This window comes from Gorilla gorilla, chromosome 12, assembly GCF_029281585.2.
Source record: "Gorilla gorilla gorilla isolate KB3781 chromosome 12, NHGRI_mGorGor1-v2.1_pri, whole genome shotgun sequence".
NCBI lineage: Eukaryota > Metazoa > Chordata > Mammalia > Primates > Hominidae > Gorilla > Gorilla gorilla.
Genome location: NC_073236.2, coordinates 72512226 through 72531832, shown reverse-complemented (window position 1 = coordinate 72531832; position 19607 = coordinate 72512226). Strand labels below are relative to the sequence as shown.

At 39.6% G+C, this 19607-nt stretch overlaps 2 long non-coding RNA genes across 3 annotated transcripts in view; one reads left to right on the top strand and one right to left on the bottom strand.

Moving 5' to 3' along the window:
* LOC101151867 (uncharacterized) overlaps nucleotides 1–19607 on the bottom strand; it is a 222021-nt gene that overhangs the window by 36658 nt on the left and 165756 nt on the right. The gene's annotated exons all lie outside the window — the stretch shown is intronic.
* LOC109025649 (uncharacterized) overlaps nucleotides 1022–19607 on the top strand; it is a 31174-nt gene continuing 12588 nt past the window's right edge. The window contains exons 1-2 of the long non-coding RNA XR_002004563.1: nucleotides 1022–1109; nucleotides 16995–17091. This is a non-coding gene — a long non-coding RNA (uncharacterized lncRNA). The remainder of the gene's footprint in view (nucleotides 1110–16994; nucleotides 17092–19607) is intronic.

Genomic DNA, 19607 nt, shown 5'->3' with positions numbered 1-19607 from the left:
TCCACTGAACATTGCTGAAGTTCGTGAAGTTGAAAGCAGAGTGGCTGATTAGCCATACACATATTTTTACTAATCACAGAGCAAGCATATTTTGTTACTGCATAATCAGATGTCTTAGGTATATCAAATATACTTTTTCCACATGACCAAAGTAAGAATTTGCAAGAAAAGCAATCACCATTCAATTACATGCCTGTGATTATAAAATACTAAAACAAGTCAAATTTCTTTTTCTAATATCAAATTTGAACTTAACCATATTTTCCTAAGAGCAATTTTCTAGCGTTGAAAACCACGACTAACCTTTTGTCAGAAAAAGTGTTTGAGGATATTCCTGATACTGTTAAAGCTTTTTCTCATATGTTGTGGGCATGTTCTCTCTTCCTGAAATATTTTGATAACTTATAGAAGTTGAATCTATATTTAAGAATAGTCACTGCCCTCCTGTAAATTCAAGAAACTCACGAGGGGACCTAGATTTTAAAAATCGTTTGTGCTTTTGAAATCTTAGTGAAACTAAGCGTTTTCAATCTATAAAAATTTTAACTAACACATAAAATTCATTCAAATCTCTTAAAACCTTAAAAATTATAGACTTCTATTTCACCCATACAAAAGAAAGCAATAGTGAAATTTTAACTGATAAATATTAAGATGCTTTCTTCTTTAATGATTGTAGTTTCAAATGTTTTTATACTAAAAACCAACTGACAGATCTTTTATGAATATTTGGAAAATCATCCTTCGCTTTTTTGCAGCCCAGCAAAGAAGCAAAAAGAATCATAATATGCATTTTAGAAAGCTGTGTGGTGATATAAAAGAGTCCCATGGTAAGAGCAGACGGAAAATGGTATAGTTATTATTAATTTAGAAAAACAAAAGAGCAGCCCAGCATTTCAGTAATGTGGCAAGTTGTGTGCTCTTGAAGGAGAGAGGGTTTTATAATTGGATTTTAGAGTAATTTAGAAGACGAGATAAGATGTAATGGTTGAGTATTAGAGGTTAGAACTACAACAGAAACCCATAATGTAAGGGTTCACTGCACTGGGGGACAACAGAACAAAGAGAAGCAGCGCCAACCGAAAACGGCCCCAGTGAGAAGCAACAAGGTGAGGCTGGGGGGACCCAGCGAAGGGGGTTCCCAGAGGGTGCCAGCAGGGATGCAGGCTCAACCCCTGCAGCATACCGTAAGGAGCACAGGCTTTTCTCAGAATGCTTTTTCTTTAGTGACCTGTCACTGTCCCACCTCTCCTCCTCCCTACCTGCGAGTTCAGCTTGGCATTTCTTTCTTCCCTGCAGCCCAGCAGTCAGACCTGAGCATCTGCCATCCAGGCTTCCACCCTCAGCAGGCTGTCCTGGGGCTCCATCCAGGCTCCCCTGACACCACCCACACACCCACAGGTCCCCCCACATACACCCCCACACATACACACCCCACAGACACACACACATACACACATACCCACAGATACACACACCCCACCCACATATACACACACCCACAGACACACATATACACACACCCCACAAACATAAACACCCACAGATACACACATACCCACATACACACACACACTCCCTACACACCCCACTCACATACACACCCACATAAACACATACTTCCCCCATACACACACACAGCCACACACACATCATACACACACTCCCCCTACACACACCCACAGACACAATCCCCCCACACACACACATACATACCCCACCCACATACACACCCACATATACACTCCATACACATACACACCACACACACATATATCCCCACATACATACACACACTCCCCACACATACCCACATATACTTCTCCCATACACACATATACACACCCACATACACCCCTCCACACACACATATACACTCCACACATACCTACCCACATAGTCACACCCACACTCCCCACACACATACACACCCCTCACCTACACTCCCCACACACACCACACACATACCCACATAAATACACACATATACATACTTCCCCAACACATATATGCACACCACACACACACCCCTCCACATGCACATACTCCCCCCACACCCCACACACATACACATCCAAATACACCCACACCCACATACACCTTACATACCTACACACACTTCCCACACACACCCCACACACATACCCACATATACACACACCCACAGACACACACACCCACATCCACATACACACACCCCACACACATACCCACATACATCCCCCCACACGTACCCACATACTTCCCCCCCACACATACACACCCACACACCCCACATACATACCCACCCCACACATATACACACCACACACACACCCACATACACCCCCCCAAAACACAAACCCCACACACACATACACACCCCACACATATACCCACATACAGACACACATACTCATACATGCACTTACTCTCCTCACACACATATTCACCGTAAACACATACATACCCACACACCCATACACACATTTCCCCCACATATACACAACCCCATACACACACACTCCCTACCCACACACACATCCACACACCCATACACACACACTCCCCACCACCCCACACATGCTTCTAACACACCTACACACACGCTTTCCACACATATACACAGCACACTCACACCTATACCCCTCCACACACACATGCATACCACCCTACACAGACAACCAGGGCCTAACCTCTCTATCTCTCTTCTATCCCAGCAAGGCTCAGCCTGTGCCCACTGGGAGACAGAGAAAAGAATCTGAAGAAGAGTAAAATCTGCCTCTACCCACCCCACCCCCACTTTTCATTCCAAGCCATGGGCAGATAAATGTACTTTTCCACCTGTTCATTGGGGTCCCTGTCCAGAGAATCCATCGCACAGGCTCCAGCTCTCAGGTGAAGGCCTCAGGTGAGAGGCTCTTTTTAGATTTAAGAATCCAAGCCTGGAGGGGAAACCCTGTTTCTAGAAAGGGAGAGCTGTGCTGCTGGCGTGCGGTGGGAAGAGATGGGAACCTATGGGGTTGAATTCCTGCCCAGTCGTCGGCGCTTGGCTACCCCCTGCTGGGCGGGAAGCTCTTGGCCTCAGACTCACACATTATGCTCAGGGTCAAGTCCACTCCCAAGGCTTGGGACAGAATCCACTTACTTCCCGTCAAATTGTTATCACACGTTCGCAACGTGAAGCTGGAGTGTGAAGTTACCTTCCAATCCCCAAGAGGTGTTTGTTAAAGAGTTTTTTTCCTCTGAGCCCTTTGTATGCCAGTTTAAGCAGAACAAATCTATTTATTTTTTGTGAGGATCAGTTTATTAAAAGCATGCACATAACTCAAATCGTATAGTAAAATGATGTTAGGCTTTGTTGAGCATGAAAAGTGTGCTCGCTCAAACCCCATTTCCAACCTTCCGTGCGTCATTTTCCCCTGAAGCAGAACATAGGTTATGTTAACAGGACCTCAGCCCAAAGGCCTAAAATCAGCTTAGCTCCCAGGCTTTCTCCAGCCATCTCTTCCCACAACCCACTCTTTCCACCTCTCAGGAAAACCCCAGCTACATGATGTAGAAAACTGGCAAATATAAGCGGACGGGGAACCGATTTTTAACCAGATCAAGTTTTCAAATATAGATTAACACGTTTTAATTGTCCTATAAACTATTATTCTTAAAGTCACTCTTAACAAAACCCAGACTTGGAGGAAGTTCTCTGCCATAACTGTAATGTGTATACACTATTAAGATAGTTATGAAACCTCAGACACATTTGGAAGACGTGGCTTAATAGTGCCTTTAATACAAAATAAAATAAAGTAAAATGTAAATAAAAAGGGATTAGTTGTTATAAGCTGTGACACAGCTGCAGCGACAGAAACTGAAGAAACATGTAAACAGAGAGTGCTTTTAGTCACTCAGTGACCCAAATGTCTTTTTCAGACTCTCACAATTCTAATTCTGACACACTCGTTCATTTCATTTATTTTGCAAACCAAGCAGAAATGAAACGGACCTTCAGATTAAGTAAACAGGGGCTTTACATATAGCCACTAAGCTGCCAGATAGACAACTTTTGGTTTACATGGAGTGTAAGGGTAAAGAAACAATGTCAAAACTGCATCCCTTCTTGCATTTATTGGCATGAAGTGAAAATCCAAATATATTCACCAACAAATTAATAAAGGGTGAACAGGCTGCTAACCTTGCATGGTGCGTTAAAGTGTCAGAGCACTTGAACTGCACATCATAGCACAGCCTCAGAAATAAACAAACATTTCTGTCTGTCAGAAGGGGGTAAATAAATTAGGATTTGGCTAAATCTCTGGTTGTTTTGCTCCCATGTTGTGGCCTAGAATAAGCCCTACGCTATTTCCAGCTGAAGTTGACTCTACTTGATACCTTAAGCAAATGAGAGAAAAGACAAGGGTGACAGTGTAGGAAGGAACTGACTTGAGATTTTCCTTTCTTATTAGTTAACAGAGTTGTCAGTGAGTGAGAATGCAGGATACAAATTAATGCTTTTTCAAAAGCCTTCACTCTAATCCTATTTTTTCCTTAATGATCCCTTTGTCAATTACTGTTGTCTGGGTGTAGCCTTATAATAGTCATGTTCAGATTGTTTACCAAGGTTGGGTGAAATGGCAGGGTGGGGGTGGGGGGAGGGAGGAACAAAGAGATAAGCCTATCCCTGATAAGCCTAGGAAGCTCTTAACTGAATTCAAGTAACCCTGCCCCCTCCCTCAATGGGAGAAGCATGCCAGCCTTCCTACCAAGTTCTGCCAGATGATACTCAGTACTTTAATCTCTATGCCTGCTCAGCAAATTGAGTGATTTCTCTTCTCTAACTCTTGCTATCTGGTGACTCCAACCCCTTTTTTCTTTGAGCCATTTCCTTTTTCCGTTTTTCTTGAAAAGTTTTCTTAAATCCATACACATTAAACTAATGAAAAATGGAATATAAATGCTATGGTTTGAATGCCCCCTCCAAAACTCATTTTGAGATTTAATTGCCATTGTAACAGTATGAAGAGGTGGGCCTTTAAGAAGTGATTAGGCCATGATGGCACTGCCTTCATGAAGGGGTTAATGCTGCTATCACAGGACTGGGTTAGTTATTGCAGGAGTGGATTTCTGATTTAAAAAAAAAAAAAAAAAAGATGAGTTCAGCCAACTTCCCTCTCTGCCTCACACACACTCACAATATGATGCCATCTGCCTTAGGATGACCCTTCCCAGAAGCTGGTGTCATGTTCTTGGACTTCCCAGCCTCCAGAACCATGAGCCAAATAAGTTTCTTTTCTTCATAAATTACCCAGTCTGTGGTGTTCTGTTATAACAGCAGACACAGACTAAGACAACAAGCAAAAGTTAAATAGCAAAGTAATGATGGAAGATGAAGGACTCTGAAGAAGAGAAAAATCAGTGGGATGACAGAACATTTAGGCAGCTTCAATAACAAGATGAAATGTGAATAATAGAAAACATTATTTAAGTGATTATTATGTATCAGACACCATTCCAAATATTTTTATGTTTATTATATCCTTTCATCCTCTTTATCACCCTATGAGATGACATTATTATCTCTACTTTAGAGGCAAAAATGTATTGAGGCCTGGAAAAGTTAGAATTCAATAGCTTATCAGTGGTACAGCTAAGATTTGACTTTTGACCAGGGACTTGTAAAACTATGCTATGCTAATAGAATAGGAAAATGGGTTAAGAAAAACAACAACAAAAACAAGCCAAACAACATTGCAAGCCAGCCTTTTTAACTGGGTGGGTTTCATTGTTATTCAACTGTGGAGTCACATTTGCAAACATTCTTAACCAGAAGAAACCGTGACTGCTCCATATCCCAAAGAATTCAGTATTACATAGTCCAATATACATATTCATGGCCTCAAAAAATCCTGAGCTGCATATTAAAAGGTCCATGAGAGGCAAGTGAATTCAAATAACATAGGAAAGAAGCACATGCAGATGCAAAAGAACTATCCAAGTAAGAAGTCTGAACTTCTGTCATGTGATGTTTATACTCAAAATGGCCTAGATGAGAGGTAAAGGGTGGTTACATAATCAAGTGCCTACAACAGTAGCACTTTTAACAATTTTGGGGCCTGCAGCAAGAAATGAAGGCCCACATATTTTATGTTTTTATGTTTGAAAATATATATAGTCAAGCTAAAAAATGGTTAAAGTAAAATTCTATCCTCCTATGTAAATTAACAACGGAAAAGGACAATTTTTAACTTAAAATCCTTGGACTACTTCGAATGCTGTGTTAAAATATGGTAACATGGAGTGAGTTGGTTTGTGTGTGGCCTCTGTTCCCAATCCAAGTCAATCCCATGATCCCCATTTCTCTTCTGCCCTCTGGATGTATTCTGTAACTCAAACACCTCACTCATCTAACCTGTGCCCACGAGGCCTCCACTCCAAGTACCCCCTTGGCCACCACTCAAGCCTAGAAGAGTGCACACTGGCATCACAGTCTGTCTTCAGGAGAGACCCAGGGAGAAACCATGTAAGCTTGGCATCCTCTGCTCAGGGACTTCCAGGAGCCTGGGTACCTGGAGCAGGATATAGTGCTTTGATGCTTAAAGTGTAGTCCACAGCAGCAGGGGTCTGTTAAAACTTCAGACTCTCAGACCCACGCTGGACCTACCCACTGAATTAGAATCTACACTTTGGCAGGATCCTCAGGTGTTTCATACAAGCACATTAAAGTTTGGGACGCACTGGGCCAAAAGGGACGGTGGCTGCTTGACAGGCAAGTCCACTTGTCCCCAAGAACTCCTCACCCTGTAGGGAGAGCCATGGCTGGGTAAGGGCCAGGATGGAAACAACTAAAGAGTAGCACTAGGACAGGATCCCTTCTAGCTCAGGTTGGAAGCTCAACAACAGATTTAATTACATTCAGGAGGGCAGTAGACCTAGTGTAAAAACATATGCTGACCCATGATGGGGACGTCAAGGGTGGCAGACCTGCCTAACGGAGGCAGCCAGTGCTCAACTATAGCTTACTGTGGCCTGAGGCTATAGTATGCTAGCTATGGGGTGAGGTCAAATCATAGACAGGTGGAATTAATATACCAGCCTGGTAGTTCTCATGGTGGGTGGGAAAAAAATGGGTATCAGAATCTGCTGAAAAGGTGTTAGAAAATATTCATGTCCCTGCCTCCACCCCTGAGAAAGTATCTAAAATTTTGGTTGAGGAAGAAAAACATATATTTTTATTTTTAAAAATCCCCAGATCATTTTGATTCATCCTCCCTAACCGCTGCCTCCACCCTTGCCGTGTTAAAAATTATTCTAGACAACAGAACACAGTTAGCTGTTTCCATTGATTGTCACTGCTTAAGGCCCGGGGTTGTGCTTGGATGAGGCTGCTGACTTGCTTAATCCTTTCTCAGTCATTCTCTTATCACAAGTACACACATGAACAAAGGTTCACTCTCCATCTCTACATGCCAAGTGGAGCCAAAACGGACACATGGTGGAATTATAAGCGAAAAATTCCCAGACCATTTGGTCCCTGTATGAATCTCTACAGGAAATGCATCTCGTCCTGTGCATCTGGGTTTTATCAAAGAGAAGATTTATTTCTACCCAGGATTCCGTTTTTTGATAGTTACATTCTTCAAAGTAGGTGAAAAGACAAAAAAAAAAAAAAAAAAAAGAAGAAGAAGAAGAAAAAGGTGGGGGAAATCTAAAGTAAGGTAACATAATTATTGAAGAATACCGAGGCCATCACTTCTGTTCCTTTAGCCACATTCCTCTGTGTGTATAATTACACAAATATTTTCCAAGTCATAATTCAAAAATAATTTATCTTTGACATTTGCATGCAATGCTACTTTTCTCTTTAACAAATACTTATCGAGAATACACTACATATTGGACACTTTCACATACATTATTTTATTTAATCCTTACAATAACTCTTGAGTAAGGCCTGTGAGCAGTCTAAGACACAGAGAGAATGACTGACCTGTTCAGATCATTTATCAGCAAGTTAGTGGGAGAATGTCTCCAATTCACCCAGCGTTCTTTCCACAACAATACCTCTTTTAATTCGTTATCTGGCCCTGTTGAGAATGGGATATTCCACAAATATTATCTTTCATTATAGAAGCTTAGCCTACAGAGCAATCACAGTCTAAAAATTTTAATATTTCTGAGGAAAGACCTTTTGACATACATTGTCTATTTCCCTGTCTTCTAAATAAAGCATGGTGAACATTAGCTTTTTCCTAATAATTCAGTCATAATGTTTTTACTGTGCTATATAGTAGTATAAATGTTTATATCTTTTTCAAATTTTATGTCTCTCTCCCCCTCAACTGTTATATGTCAAAATAAGCATTAGGTAGGGTCTGAGTTAGAGCCCAACAGGTAAAGTGCATGGAATTCATGTAAAGGCTTTGTGTCTATTTCATGGGCTGGAAGAACTTTTTGAATTCTAATTTTGGGAATAAGGTTGCAAGTGAGCTGACTTCTAGATAGGTTGGGAGGTAGCATTTGAGGTCCTGGGACAATAGATTCACTTACCTAAATCAGTCTCATTTAAGAAATTCCTGAACCACACGAATAATTAGATATAACTTCTACCACTTGTTGAACAATGAAAGAAAGAGCAGAGTCTAAATAGTTCAGAGCACAGATTCTGGAGCTAGACTGGGATATTGTCTTTGCCATTTCCAAGAAGTGTGACCTTAAGCAAGTTATGTAACTTCTCTGTGCATCATTTTCCTAACCTGCTCTTAGGAGTTCCTATGAGGATAAAATGGATTATTCACATTCATAAAGCTCTTCTGATAGTGTCTGGTATGTAGAAATTGCTATTTGCTCATAAAATAATATAGACAGAAGTCAAATTCTGATGGGAAAAAAAGTCACTGATAATCCTGAAAGTGTATAATCAAGGATCAGCTACATAACCAGAATGACTCTAGATTTGAGGCTCCCATTCCCTGCCATTCTGTGTGTGATGCCTATTAAATGGGCCCCTCAGAAGTAAGTTGCTTATTTCTAGTGAACTCTATGGCTTGTGGTAACACGATCCATCATGAGATGCTGCAACAGGCTGACATTTTCCACATGTAAATCCTTCACTTTGTAATGTAAGAGCAATTACTTTTATGAACAAAATCTTTTCAATCGACCATTTCAAATCCTTGTCTTGCCATGTCATAGTCAAAACATCTGTCCATTAAAGCTAACGTAAAAGTATATTAAACCAAGTGTGTTTGGTTTGGGACATCTGCTTCTTTCTACTGGTATGAGAACTATTCTAAATTCAATGGATTCTGTCTATAGGGCTTTCATGAAAACTTTTTAGTTATATTCATGGGGATTATCAAATAGCCTACAGTTTTGATTACTGTTTCAGGTTCAAATAGAATTCAGAGTTCAGCAAGAGACTCAATCAAAATAACGACAACAATAACAACTATAACACAAAGAATGAAAATCTTTGCCTGACACTTTTACATAAAGAGTTTCATATATTGATGTTAAGTATTATATAAATATGATATAATGGCTTGTACAATAATGAGTACTCTATATTTTTAACACTATTGATTTTTTTATGTTCTTCATTTTGCATTCTTGTTAAACATAGTCATTGTTTTCATACTGAACTTAAAAGGGGAAAAGAATGAACAGAGACTGAGTTCAGGAGACCATGATAGGCCTAGATTTCAGATCAATCCCAATAGTTTTACCTCTTTTCTATGTTGACTTCTTACTGGAAGCTGAAATTATATGAATGTTTGGATATATTTCCAAGAAAGCATTTATTAATAAATATATCTAGAGCTTGGTTATAAAGTTGTGCCAGATGTAATTAAATTTTGAAGAAAATATTTTTTTAAAAAAGGCAAGAAAATAGCATTCACTATTTTCAACCAACATTTGGCTTATAAACAAAGTACAGTTTTCTAAAATAACAAAGCCAGCCATGTAAGCCTCCTTGGCCATGGTATTTACTGATCAATTTCCATATTTCATTTTCTTTGCAATATATCCACAACAAATTGTAGTAGAAAGAACAAAGAACTTACAGTCTGAAAAAACTCTGTTCAAGTCCTAATCAAATCCTTATCAATCCTTGACTACATGAATTTGAGCCAGTAACACAACCTTCCTTCTCAGTTTCCTTAACTCAGAGTCAACACAGGCTACCTCTCTAATAAGATTGAATGCTGGTGAAAGTTGCAACATACGAGATTTTATGCATTGATCAAGTGCCTACTGTGTGCTAGGCTTTATTCAAGGCATGACTGATGGTTAAAAAGAGCCCCCAATGAATCAAGTTTTCCTCGGTGCATGCCAGTTACAAAGTGAATTTGCTGTTCCTCTCCTTTAGAGGTGAAGTCTGTTTTCCATCACTTGAACCTGGGCTAGCCTGGTGACTTGCTCTGACTAACAGAATGTAGCAGAAATTACTTTCTAGGACTCCACACCCAAGCCTGCTTTTGCTCTTGGAGCCCTGTTGCCATGGTAAGAAGTTCAGCCCATCCAACTGGACAGAGAGGCCACATGGGGAGAGGGAGACCCTGGAGGATATGAAACCACATAGAAAGGGAGGTCCCATGACAAGCACTGACCCACTCCACCTCTGGCCAACACCACATAAAGCAGAGAGGAGCAGACCCTCTGAGCCCTGCCCCAGATTCTGACCCACATGATCATGAGCAAAACATGGTACAGTTGTGTTAGGCCACTAAGATTTGGCATGATGTGAATTTGTCGGTATATAACTGATAAACAATTCAGTATTTTCACTGTCTTTGCAATCTTCAGCACAACCTGTTGAAATAGTTATTGTACCCATTTCACAGAGAGGAAGCTATGGATCAAAATAAACTGATAATGGGCCAGGCACAGTGACTCACTCCTGTAATTCCAGCACTTAGGGAGGCCGAGGTGAGTGGATCACCTGAGGTCAGGAGTTCAAGACCAGCCTGGCCAACATGGCAAAACCCCGTCTCTACTAAAAATACAAAAATTTGCCGGGGATGGTGGCAGGTGCCTGTAATCCCAGCTACTTGAGAGGCTGAGGCAGGAGAATCGCTTGAACCCGGGAGGCAGAGGTTTCAGTGAGCCAAGATCATGCAACTGCACTCCAGCCTGGGCAACGAAGCAAGACTCTGCTTAAAAAAAGAAAAGACTGATATTGGATGTAAAGACCACTTCACAAACCCCTAAAGTGCCCTAACTGACAGCAAAACCATGAAACTCTCCCCCTCTTGTGAAGGAGTACACTTAAAAAAAACTTTCCATATAAAAGCATTGTTCTGCTTCATGCAATGATTCAGAAACCCCTAAACATTCTCAGTAAATCTCTGTCATTTTTTCCCAGTGGGCTAAAAGCCTATTGCTAGGTCTTGGAGACAGCAGACTCCAGTTTAATGTAAGTTCCAGGACAATCAAAACCACTTGTATTCCAACAAAATGTTCAGTTTCTCACATTAATGGAAACAAGACTCAAGTTTGGATTAAGCATTCTAGTCTTTTGATTCAGTTGGCCTAACTCATAGGATTTTAGAGCTGAATCAAAGCTTAAGGTCATCTGGTCCAAACCTCCAATATCAGCCAAAAACTTACTCAAGTCTACCCACCCAGTTCATGGCAGCAGGACCAAACCAGGTATCTGATTCCCAATCCACTCAGCACTGCCTTTCAGACACAGTTCCAAGAGTCATTGCAGAGGTCACCTAGTGCAGGATTACCCACTTCCAGAATTTTGGAAAAGATAAATAATTGCATGTCTTCTCATATAACAGTTTCATCTATTTTCACTAATAGGATTATGTAGTCTTTTAAAGCTAGATCTAAAGTCTTTCACAAAAGAGAACATCTGCATTACTTATTTTTTAAAAAAATACCATAATAACTTTTAAAATAACATAAAGAAAAGTGCACAAAAGGCATGAATGGCATGTGATCAGAAGAAAGGATGATTTAATTGGGCAATATGAGCACAATTCTCAATTCATTATTTATGATGCTTGTTGACATTTGCAGTGAAACATCAATGTTACCTTCTTAGTATAAAATAAGTGTTTGGGAGGAAACACCATGCAAACTAACAGAACATCTTTGGCACGTATCTAATGGTAGCAAAAAAAAAAAAAAAAAAATTAAAACATCCCATCATTAACTAGTTTTGTTTTCATGATGTTCATTCTCCTTCATTTGCACATCTTTTAGCAGCAAAAGTTAAAAACAGAAGTTGCATTCCTAAAGCCGATTTTGCTAAAATATCTTATCTTGTTATGAGAAAAAGGACTCCTATGAAATAAAAAGCAAACAAACAACATCAAGAACAGCTTTATTGGCTCAAGGACTGGGCTGGCCCATGGAAAAAATCCTGGAGTGATTTGTCCTAGTCCTATAGTGCATACATATTTCTTGCCTTGAGCTATACCTTATACAACTGAAATGTTACTATATGCTTCAAGTATGTCTTATCTTCTGAACTACATCAAATTCCATAAGAGTAGAGACTGTTCCTTAAATATCTTCCTTCACAGTGCCTACCAAATTCTATACTTCTATGTAAAACTAGAAAATTTGCTAAGAGAATACAAGCGATATTCAAAGCATGTTGCCCTTTTTTCGCAGGTAATAACAATTGTATGATGTACCACCACCCTTCTCCCAAGAAGGAAATCAAGGGAAGACAGTAACTCAAGTTAGAGCATTTGGAATTAGAATGCAACCAGTCCCTGTAGTCTGCATTTTAACTAGCAGGGATTTTAGGTATGAGGCATCTGCAACCTAGAGAGGGCTCAAGACATCATTGCAATTTAGATATACAAGTTGTATATTTTGGGAGCAGGATTACTCCTTTACTGTAGCCATACTTGCTTGGTATTGTGAGCAGAGAAGGAGACGTTTTTAGATTGAGAATGGTGAGGGAACAATGCATTGGAATTATCCAATTACAAGATGACTGACTGCCATCATCTTCTTGTATACGGCTGAATCTGCCATCGATCCTTGACTAACTCTCCATGACCCAGGAAGGAGGAAGAGAGGAAAAGAAAGAAGAGGCATTGACCTGAATTAGCTAAATAACACTTGCAGAGTTCACTTTTCCTCCCCTCTAGGGTGTGCCAAGGTCTCCTGGCAGTCTGTGTCTTTTTTTTTTTTAAGTTAGATATTTGCTCTTCTACCAGAAAGCCTTTCTATTGACAAAGTAACAGAAGAGTAAATTTTAACTTGAAGTTTTTCCACCAGACAGATGTCTTTTCTTGTGAGAACTGGCATATTTTTATCCTCAGAATAATCTCTGGTTTCATATGCCTAATTAAATTTTAGAAGTCCCCTGCTTAAATAAAGATTTATTAGCTGTTAAAGTTGTAGCATAACTCTTCTGCCACCTACACGCTATCCTTGAACATATTTACAAGCAGACTAGCTTATCCACTATAAAAAATATGGGTGATTTAATACTCTGATGTTATTGGTGTCAATTACAAAATTCAGCTTCACAATAGAGCTTTCTGAAGATACTGTTACTTGACTTTCAGACTGTCAATTTACTTGAAGAAAGAGCGTCTGTGAATTTCAGCTATGAAGTATTGGAACTAGTTAAGCTAATGAAGGCAGTCAGCAGGTCTGGAACCCTGAAAATAGGGCCCAAGAAAGGTTACAAGCTGTGCCATGTACAAATATGGTCCCATCACTAAAAAAGCCTTCTCTTTATGGGTGAATGCATGGGCACTGACATTCCTGTGAGTGTTTAGTGGGACACACAAACTCACAGATGTATCAAGGGTCATTGTTTGAAAAATACTTCCGCCCACCAACAGTCTTGACATCTTCCATTATTCCTAGGAATTTTAGCTGTAAGTTTGCCAATCTTAAATTTTGTCAACATATCTAAAATATTCAGAATTAAATGCAATTTGGCAAAATTAGCAAACTTCCAAAGTCCTATTTCATGAGGACACATCTAAGTATGGGTTGCATTGTGCCTACATCTCAGTGGAGTTACTTGATCTAATCAGACTTTCAGAATCAATGCAGTCAACACAATGAAAGTCCCCATTGACCCCAAGGTTGAAGCATCCCTTGCAGAAATAATCAGAACATCCTGGTCTGAGAATAGAGACTGGGTAGAAACAAGGTGTATGTTTAGCTCTTTAATAAAGGGATATTTTGAAAGATGTAACGTCTATTTTCTAATTCTCAGGAAAGAAGAAACATTTTTAAGCTCTGTTTCTTAAATCCTCAAGCTCAGTTGCCTTCCAGGCAAGAACCAAAATACATAGATTACATTCAGCATAAGTTGAAGGTCAATAGATTGGCGTTCTACTCTAGAAAATAAAAAGAGACAGAAAGGTGACAGAATTTGAGCATTATAATTAAAATGGCCTTTCTGGATCTTGCAGTACTATAATCCAAAGACTGGACACAGGTACTTCTAAATAATTTTCATAAAAATATCCCCCCCATGTATTCCCCACCATCAGAAAAGTATTCCCATCTCTGACTAGCAATTTTATGTAAAATGCTTTTGGGTTTTATGTATAAATTTTAAGTATAACTTTGTTACTTCACTGTCAGGTTTAATGCATACAATTTCTTGTACATTTTGAGTTTACATAAAATTACAGGTTTTGCCTCATTGTGTTTACTTAACTTCAAACACACACAAAAACAAACACGTTTTGTATGTCTGTGTTATCTAGTGGGGGACATGAGCCCTTTTTCCCTCAGGACTTCAATTCTCATACTATTTTCATCTTTACTAACTCATTTGTGGGCCAATTTCACAGCATAATCTATGGGCAAACACACATTTGCTCTAAAATAATTAAAACTTTTCAGAAGGAGTAAACCTGTTTTTCTTTAATTTTCCTTGTCTTTCATGGCCACCTGATGCTCCATGCAACATACAAGTGTCAGCAATTGCAAGGATATAATGGCCAGGTGAGGTCATCTCAGACCTCATCAACCTGCTGGAAAATTATGAACTGTCCCTGTTGAGATTTTAGCAAGTTTCTTCCTTCAAATATCACTTCAGATGCTAAATAAAAAGCAACATTTATAAAATAAACACATTTACTCAGGCAGGTTTCCTTGATTTTTATTGCCAACTTGTTTTAAAATTACCATAAATGCCAGAGAGAAAGGGAAAAGAAAACCCAGTCTGAGACACAAAATGCATGTTACTACCTATCAAGATGTGAATTGTTAATGTTGCATCTCATTTAAAGGGAAAAAAAAGTACTATATAAATATGTGTGTAAGCACATGATTTTCCAAGTGGTTTAATCACTTTATTGAGGTATCTTTTGACTCACAACAACAACAAAAAAAAACTATTAAAAAATCCTACTAAGAAGTAAACTATTTAGACAGTCTTCAAGACATAGACATGTAGATGTTTGATTCTGGAAATAGAATTACCACATAGAGTTTAATTTATAATTTTAAAATTGCCATGTATAATAAATTGTCACATTTTATTTGGAATCACTTGACTGACTTAATTTGCTTGATTAATAATAGAAAGAGACAATAGGAAAATAATATAGTTTTATAATATTCAGGATTAAATCATCTATGTTCAATAGCTGAATATTATATTCTGTGTTTCTTTAAAATATAGAGTGCTGATTCCATGAAATTATTTAGTGTGAGCTATTAAAATGTTAGTTCATTTAGAACGTGCACTTTGTTCTTGCTATACTCTTACAAGCATTACCTGGAGTTTTCTTAATAGACTGTTCTGATAAAATTAAGTTAAAATATGAATCAAAATGTTTTTTGTAAGCCATATCCCCACCTAGAAGTGAGAGAAATCTAGTTTTCCATTAATGGCACATCCCTCACCCACCCTGTCTCTACTCCCTTTCACCCCATACACAATTTTGGGAAGTGTCCTGTGGGTGTCTGACATATACTCTTGGTTAAAATATGACACCTAGCATTTTCCTCTGTATTAGAAAGGGTTCTCTGTGCAACAGAAATAGAACCAATAAGAGATATATAATATATGTAATATAAAATTATACATATATACCTATATATACATATAGTTAGATTAGAGATAGAGATTGTGGGCCTCTTCCTTAGTTCAGCTGAAGATGGGGTCCTTGTCATATAGCCATGAAAATTTAGGCTCCCAGACGATTTGAAGAGTGGGAAAAATGGGATTTATTGTGCAAAAAGGAAAAAAGGGGGAAACAGAGACTCTTAGCAAAGCGAGAGTGTTTCCTGCCCATGGACTTCCTGCCTCTCATCTTGAATTGCAGGTACCACCCAGGAGGAGGAGGAGCCAAGCTCCTCCCCACTGCAAAGGGTGCGAACTTCTGTGGCTCCACCCTGGTGCACACTCCTCCCAGTGCATAGGCAGGCTGGAATTTTGCCAGCGAGTCCTTCCCACCTGGCTGTCTTAGATAGATAGGTTATAGATAGACAGATTAGATAGATAGATAGATAGATAGATAGATAGATAGATAGATAGATAGATAGATACATACATACATACATACATACATACATACATACGTAGATACATAGATAGATACATAGATAGAGACAATTATGGGAATTAGCTCATACAATTACAGAGGCTAAGAAGCCCCACAATCTGCTGTCTGCAAGCTGGAGACTCAGGAAAGTCAGTGGTATAATTCAGTCTGAGTCCAAAGAACTCAGAACCAGGGGAGCCACTGGTGTCAGTTGCAGAGTCTGAAGGCTGCAGTACGAGTAGCTTGATGCCCAAAGGTAGGAGATGGATGTTCCAACTCAAAAAGAGACAGAATTCACCCTTCCTCTGCCTTTTTGCTCTGTTTGGCCCCCAGTGAATTGGATGATGCCTGCTCACATGTGTGAGAGGATTGTCCTTATTCATTACTGATTCAAACACTAATCTCTTCCAGAAGCACCTTCTCAGACACACCCAAAAATAATGTCCTACCAGCCCTCTGGGAATCCCTTAGCTTAATCAAGTTGACATATAACATTAACTATCATATCCTCCCTTCCTGCTTTAGTTGTCTCTGAAAATGTCTCCTCATCTGCCTTTGAGTGGTATGGAATCACTGCTGAGCCTCCACTATTGGTGCCATCAAAGACCTCAGTGATGCCAAGGTAATGACACTGATGCCCTCCAAGAGCATCCTATCTTTGCTGCTGCCTGTGATACCAATGTTGTGTGTGGTCCTCCCCAGTTTCTTGTTTCACTGAGCTGCAGATTAGTCTGTTCACTGCTTGCGGCCTGGAATTGAACACTTGAATGTGCTTTAACCTTGTTTTATCTTCTACCCCTCTTGTTACACTCTCTTACATAATTATATTTCCATAGATTTACCACAAAAAAGAGATCCTTCTGACTTTATTTTTGTTTTACTATAATTTACTGACAAGCCCTTCTTCCTAGAACTCAAGTTTAAGTCTATGCAGGCTGGACTGGAGGCTATCTTTTCTCTCCCAAGCCTGATGCCATTTGATAGCTCAGCTGTGCTTTGGTGATCTTTATTCTTATGATGAAGTTTTTCCTAAGAGATGTCTTCATTCCTCATGCATAGACTCCTCTAAGTGCATTTACAAGTCTTGCAAATTTGCACACAAAAATTTCCATCTCCAATAAAAATACCTAAAGTCAAGATAAGACCTCCCTTTGACATGTGTATTTTAAATAATTATCTGGATGTTTTTCTTTTAAAAATTAAATATATTATCAGTACTGAGTCATCTGTAGGATTTACTGAACTTCATGAAAGACCTTGCACCCCAGAATACCCTAGTCTTTTCTATTATTCAGTGTTAAGGGATGGAAAGAATACCTATGTAGTAGCTTACACTTTCTTCAGCTTTAAGATGCCTGTTTGGGGATTTTTTGTTTTTCTTTTTACTTTTTAACATTTATAAAATCAAGACATTTCTTACAAACAATGTGTACATTTAATGCTTGGGGTTTTAGTTTTTGTATCCTTGAAAACAATTGAAAGTATGTCTTACAAATGATAATATCATTGAATCAAGAAAATATAATAATCAGCTTTCTACTATTTCTCAGTTCTTTTCACTTGGAAACTATATTTGTCCTGAGATGTATCCAAACACACATGTATTAACAAGCAACAATACACTGATTTAATTGAATAATTAAGGAAGTGACCTCTTGATACAATGATAGAGGCAGGGGGCAGAGAAATTCTAGGCAGAAAAGGGCAGGTCCCCGACAAAACCCCACCTTCGAGCCGAAAACCCTAAAACTGTGGCCCAAAGTGAGAACTTCTATCCCTGTTTTCCCACTTGAATGTTGCCTTTTCCTAAACTACCCATGGCCCACCCCATTCCCCATCCTGTGCCTGTAAAGACCTCAGACTCAGCCAGCAGAGAGAAGCAGCAGCTGGACATCAGGACTATGGCTGGATGTCAGAGAGAAGTGGCTTGATTTCAGAGGGAGAGCATGATGGCATAACTTTGGAGAAAAATCTGGTCAGAGACAGCCAGACTTCAGGGGAAGATTACCTACCCACTCCATTCCCTTTTCAGCTCCCCTTCCTGCTGAGAGCTACTTTCATCAGCAATAAAATCCCCTGCATTTACCATTCTTCAATTCGTTTGGTGCAACCTCCTATTTCCTGGATGCTGGACAAGAGCTTGGGAGCCATGAGTATGGATAGAAAAGGCTGTCACACTGGCTTTTTGCTTTTGCTGGTGGAAGGCAGCCACCTCATGTGAAAAGGCAGAGGGCCTACTGAACTGTTAACACTTAAGCTGTCCACAGACCAGACAGCAGAGCTAAAAGAGCACAGTAATATGCCCTCTGGGGCTTTGGGGGTTGCAGGCACCCCCCACCTAGATGCTGCCACAGGGCCTGCAGAGACTTTGCTCCTGCCAGTGCCCAAAAGCACTCGTTCCAGCTACTGCACCCACTCACCTGTGGGCTCCCTCCCACAAGGGGTGGAACGCAACAGATACACATGAGTGGAGTTTGATCCTGCTGGCACCAAAGCAGCTAGCTGGTTCCAGTGCTCATGCACTCCAGTTCCTGCCTCATTCACTCACACACTCCCTTCTGCGAGGAGTTGAGAGTGGTGGGCTGAGTAAACAAGACACCTGTGTCATGAGTCCCCCAAAGGGGTCAGGGAAATATCCTGCTTCACTTTGACCTAGATACAAATAACATGACTGAGGAAACCTAATTAATTTAGTATAAGATGTTTAAACTGCTGAAGATTGCCTGCCAGAGTATTTGAGATGTGTAAGTACAACAGAATTGTTCATATTCTTGATGTATATGATGGGTATTATTATTTTCATGTGAGTCTACATAGATATACATTATCTTTATAATAAGTAAACAAGTATTTTGCATGGATCAGTTTGACTGTCATATAGGATGGTTTTTAGAGAGTGCTGCTAGGGTGTCAACATCATGTGTGTGATTCTTACACAGACCAATAATCTTTGTCCTGCTACATGGCTATGGACCGAACCTTGATATCAGTCTCCTGTCTTCAAAATTTGCCCTATTGTTTTTAATGGGCTTCTAATAAAAGAGTGTAAATAAATTAACATAAGTCAGTTCACACTATAGAGAAATAAAAGAGTCTCCAAGAACATTCCATAATCAGGCTCTTCTTGACTTGGCACCA